Genomic DNA, 6,025 nt, shown 5'->3' on the forward strand with positions numbered 1-6,025 from the left:
AGTGGAATTAATGTTCTTATAACTTCAAAGGTTATTATTAGGCCTACTGTACGCAGAGCCTCCTCAAGCTTTGATCATTATGTAAAGCTGTTGTTCTCGCTGCTGAATACATTACCAACTGGATAACCGGCAACTGTATGTGCGTGTGTGTGTTGCCTTGAGCCGCAAAAGGCCTATCCTTGTCTGAGGGTTGGGCACAGTTGGGGACAGACGGGGACAGGGACTGGGAGAGGGACAAGGACAGGGAGTAGGAATGTGGTAGGAGTGTTACTGAATCAAGGCTTTCTGCTGAGGATGAGACACAGGACCTCCGTTGAAAACAGTCACAACAGAATAGCTGCAGTAACTCAGAGATATCCTCACACTAAACATGTAGAGGCCAAATATAGAAAAAGAGCAAACGATGTAATTATATTATTATTATTATTATTACTGTTTTTTCCCCTATCAGTCATTGATTTGCAACAGCACTAATGTGCCAATGACACTCCGGAAGAATAGGCTACATTCTGTTCCTTTGTATATCCAGTTCCTTGTAGCAGGATTTGGTTAGACCCCAGCAGCATACCACTTTTAATTTTCCTCTACACACCTTATAATCCTGGAGATGCATTGAACTTTAAAACTCACCATTTGTTCAACCAAACCGCCTACTGTAGCCTACTGTGCTGGTCTACTGTACTAGCCTACTGTACTAGCCTACTGTACTGACCTACTGTACTAGCCTACTGTACTAGCCTACTGTACTAGCCTACTGTACTGGCCTACTGTACTGGTCTACTGTACTGGCCTACTGTACCAGTTTACTGTAGTAGCTTGTTGTAGCCTACTGTACTAGCCTACTGTACTGGCCTACTGAACCGGCCTACTGTGCTGGTCTACTGTACTAGCCTACTGTACTAGCCTACTGTACTGACCTACTGTACTAGCCTACTGTACTAGCCTACTGTACTAGCCTACTGTACTGGCCTACTGTACTGGTCTACTGTACTGGCCTACTGTACCAGTTTACTGTAGGAGCCTGCTCTAGCCTACTGTACTAGCCTACTGTACTGGCCTACTGTACCAGTTTACTGTAGTAGCCTGCTCTAGCCTACTGTACTAGCCTACTCTACTGGCCTACTGTACTAACCTACTGTACTAGTCTACTGAACTAGACTGCTGTACTGGCCTACTGTAGGAGACTGCTGTACTGGCCTACTGTACTGGCCTACTGTACTAGCCTACTGTACTAGACTGCTGTACTGGCCTACTGTACTAGTCTGCTGTACTGGCCTACTGTACTAGCCTACTGTACTGGCCTACTGTACTAGCCTACTGTACTGGCCTACTGTACTAGCCTACTGTACTGACCTACTGTACTAGCCTACTATACTGGTCCATTGTACTGGTCCCCTGTACTAGCCTACTGTACTGACCTACTGTACTGGTCTACTGTACTAGCCTACTGTACTGGCCTACTGTACTAGCCTACTGTACTGGCCTACTGTACTGGCCTACTGTACTAGCCTACTGTACTGGCCTACTGTACTGGCCTACTGTACTAGTCTACTATACTGGCCTACTGTACTGGTCTACTGTACTAGTCTGCTGTACTAGCCTACTGTACTGACCTACTGTACTAGCCTAATGTACTGGCCTACTGTACTGGCCTACTGTACTAGCCTAATGTACTGGCCCACTGTACTGGCCTACTGTACTAGTCTACTGTACTAGCTTACTGTACTGGCCTACTGTACTAGCCTACTGTACTGGCCTACTGTACTGGCCTACTGTACTAGTCTACTGAACTCTCATCTATTGGTGAACATCCTTATTGTAACCAAGGATAATGTCAAACCCTGCTGATGGATATTACCCCCTAAAAACAAACCAGCATCGGTTTTCTTAAGACTCCATTGATTGATTGCTTCACTGACTATCATATATTTACAAAATGCAGACAGCATTTCGGTTTCAACACCAAGGACAGTGGTCGTTGCAAGTAGTCTATCCTGCAGCCTGTAGCCATGATAACATACGCTCATTCCCAACTACATATTTATCTGTTTAGGCTATTCCCGACAGTCTTGTGGAGAAGAACAAACCGCTGTCAGTGCCAGTGGTGTTTAACTGTAGGACTATAAGCCTATGCTAATGAATGGGAGAGAGGTGTTCTGCAAGAAGCGACCATATTTCACAAAATGGCACATCGCAGAGCGTTTATCGATTACTAGAATTGCACCTACCTGCTGTCTTGAGGCTGTCGCCCTCACATGTTCCGCCGCTGTATTTGGTCTAGGTATTATGATTATTATGGTGGGTACCGTTATGTGGCTGCCAGCGCCATGTTAATGTCGCTCCGTGGTGCTACTGAGCTGCGCGGTACAGTCCTGTGTGGAGCGACCGCTGTGTGTGTGTGTGTGTGTGTGTGAGAGAGAGAGAGTGTGCAGGCTTACATCCGGGATGTTGTGGAGAGGAGGGGAGTGGGGCTTGCAGAGACCGTCAGAAATTAGAGCACCTGTGTTTTAAGAGCGGCGCGCGGTTGAACTGGAAGAGGATTCGGCCGCAAAATATTAGGGGGGCAATAATGCAATTTAAACCAAATAATGTAGGCTGATATTTTATTTTCTGTCAGATATGGCCACAATATTCAATGCAACGGCCTCCTTTAGATTTGAGGTGATTGAATGACAGACAGTGAAGGACTGTGAAACGTGCAGCAAAGTGACAGAGAATATTATAGGTCTATGGTCTAGGGGACTGGACGTTATTTTTGTTAATGTATTATCAAACGCTATTATCGGTTACCTGATTATACAACGTTGCAGCTGTTCATGACATATTCAGCATTTGCATGTCCTTCCAAAGACTTCTAGTAGGTCAACAAATAGGCTGAATTTGGAATGGGTGTTTTGTTACGTCAGAATAATAGATTGCTAGCGAGTGGAGAGGGAATATCCAAATGTGCAACGTCACTGGAAATAAAAATAAATAAATAAAAAAGGGGAATGTGGTCCATCTATGACGTATGGGTTTGAATGTGAACCAGTGACAACACCAATGGTGTGTTTGGCTTTGATGTGGCGCAGCTGGCAAGCTGCAGGTGGCGCATCACTGGGGCGACGCCAGCGTCAAACACCTCCGATGGCTGATCGAGTTGTAATTCTGAGGACGATGCAACCCATTGATATGATATGACCGTTACATGACAGGATTGGATGAAATAATGATATGATGGTATGATTATAGGATCAGGGACATTGAAGGTCGGCATCAGTGGTCACATTATTTGATCTGTCTATAACATCAACTTGTTCTCATAATATCAGTGCGGTGGATGAATTGTAGGACTTCAGTCTGTTTATCTATGAACCATGTTAGCCAGTTGTCTGTTATTGGAGGTTAAATTTAGTGATTGATTATAAGTCCAGATATGCCACTGTTTAATTGGATTGATAATTGGGCAATTCAGTATCTCTGTTGATCATATTCTAACTGTGGGACTCAGTAAACTGAACTAGACCGCTAGAGTTCACCCTGCTACTGTAGAGTGTGAAATCCATGAGCAAAAATCCCCCCAATATTCAGAACAGGTCGATTTCTTATTAGGTCGGGGCCCCCAGGGAGCATATGGACACATCATAAGCAATGGAAAAATGTGTAGACTTGCAGGAAATTTGCTTTAACCCAATGAGTCCCATCACGAAGCTGGATGAACTGGCAGATCCCGAAGGGGCCCGGGTGTCTCTTTTTTACAAAAACGTTTGTAGAGTCCGAATGCACTATTAAAAGCTATCTATGAAAAGCTGAGGTTCACAAGCTCACAAGCTACACAAGCATCGTTAGAAGGTAAATGGTTCTTCTACATAGAATGTCATTGGAAATCCCAGGAAATATTGTCTATAAGACAGTAATAAGCTCACATAGTTGCTGTCACAAACTCCACACAGTTGTCACTGACGAGTTGGATTTTTATTTCACTCTATGCAAACTATTTCTATTCTTACAGCATTCATATACATTTTTTTCAGGTTTTTGCTTTGTTAATAACACTCGTGAATGCAACTGTCTATGTTAAATGATACTCTACTTGTAGCCCTGGTTGTCCTGAAAAGAAAATGGTAAAACACTTCATTGTGAAGCTAAATATAAGGTCTGTACAGCAGATAAATAAAAGTCAGATAAATGAAAAGCTGAATTTTTGGTGGGAGTCTCAGGACTGATAGGGTTAACGGTCGACTTTGAGCCCCAAAAAACGGTTAAACTTATCCTCTTTCTCAATTTTCAAACAGAAATGACCGTTGTGACCAACATAGCCAGTTAATTAGATAAGCTAGACACTTGTAGATAGCCAGTAACCCCTTCAGTTTGTATTGATATCATTTTCAGACAAGATAGAGCTGCCAAAGGGGGCGGTGTTGCAATCTACTACAAAGATAGCCTGCAGAGTTCTGTCCTACTATCCAGGTCTGTACGCAAACAATTTGAACTTCTACTTTTAAAAATCCACCTCTCTAAAAACAAGTCTCTCACCGTTGCCGCCTGCTATAGACCACCCTCTGCCCCCAGCTGTGCTCTGGACACCATATGTGAACTGATTGCCCCCCATCTATCTTCAGAGCTCGTGCTGCTAGGCGACCTAAACTGGAACATGCTTAACACCCTAGCCATCCTACAATCTAAGCTTGATGCCCTCAATCTCACACAAATGATCAATGAAACTACCAGGTACCTCCCCAAAGCCGTAAACACGGGCACCCTCATAGATATCATCCTAACCATCTTGCCCTCTAAATACACCTCTGCTGTCTTCAACCAAGATCTCAGCGATCACTGCCTCATTTCCTGCATCCATAATGGGTCAGCGGTCAAACAACCTCCACTCATCACTGTCAAACGCTCCCTGAAACACTTCAGCGAGAAGGCCTTTCTAATCGACCTGGCCGGGGTATCCTGGAAGGATATTGATCTCATCCCGTCAGTAGAAGATGCCTGGTTATTTTTTTTAAATGCCTTCCTAACCATCTTAAATAAGCATGCCCCATTCAAGAAATGCTCCCCATACCTGACTGCCCTTAACCAACACAAAAACATCCTGTGGTGTTCTGCATTAGCATCGAACAGCCCCTGTGATATGCAGGTTTTCAGGGAAGCTAGAAACCATTATACACAGGTAGTTAGAAAAGCCAAGGCTAGCTTTTTCAAGCAGAAATTTGCTTCCTGCAACACTAACTCAAAAAAGTTCTGGGACACTGTAAAGTCCATGGAGAATAAGAACACCTCCTCCCAGCTGCCCACTGCACTGAAGATAGGAAACACTGTCACCACTGATAAATCCACTATAATTGAGAATTTCAATAAGCATTTTTCTACGACTGGCCATGCTTTCCACCTGGCTACCCAGGTGCACCCCCACAGCAACTCGCACAAGCCTTCCCCATTTCTCCTTCTCCCAAATCCAGTCAGCTGATGTTCTGAAAGAGCAGCAAAATCTGTACCCCTACAAATCAGCCGGGCTAGACAATCTGGACCCTTTCTTTCTAAAATTATCTGCCGAAATTGTTGCCACCCCTATTACTATCCTGTTAACCTCTCTTTCGTGTCGTCTGAGATTCCCAACGATTGGAAAGCAGCTGCGGTCATCCCCCGCTTCAAAGGGGGGGACACTATTGACCCAAACTGCTACAGACCTATATCTATCCTACCCTGCCTTTCTAAGGTCTTCGAAAGCCAAGTCAACAAACAGATTACCAACCATTTCGAATCTCACCATACCCTCTTTGCTATGCAATCTGATTTCAGAGCTGGTCATGGGTGCACCTCAGCCACGCTCAAGGTCCTAAGCAATATCTTAACCGCCATCTATAAGAAACATTACTGTGCAGCCGTATTCATTGATCTGGCCAAGGCTTTCGACTCTGTCAATCACCACATCCTCATCGGCAGACTCGACAGCCTTGGTTTCTCAAATGATTGCCTCGCCTGGTTCACCAACTACTTCTCTGATAGAGTTCAGTGTGTCAAATCAGAGGGTCTGTTGTCC

General features: G+C 44.4%; 1 protein-coding gene across 1 annotated transcript in view; it reads right to left on the reverse strand.

The window, feature by feature from the left end:
* LOC139407294 (serine/threonine-protein kinase PAK 5-like) overlaps positions 1–2,396 on the reverse strand; it is a 115,351-nt gene extending 112,955 nt beyond the window's left edge. The window contains exon 1 of the mRNA XM_071150949.1: positions 2,229–2,396. The gene's annotated coding sequence lies outside the window, so the exon portion shown is untranslated. The remainder of the gene's footprint in view (positions 1–2,228) is intronic.
* Between the last annotated feature and the right edge of the window lie 3,629 nt (positions 2,397–6,025).

Source organism: Oncorhynchus clarkii, chromosome 4, assembly GCF_045791955.1.
Source record: "Oncorhynchus clarkii lewisi isolate Uvic-CL-2024 chromosome 4, UVic_Ocla_1.0, whole genome shotgun sequence".
Lineage (NCBI taxonomy): Eukaryota > Metazoa > Chordata > Actinopteri > Salmoniformes > Salmonidae > Oncorhynchus > Oncorhynchus clarkii.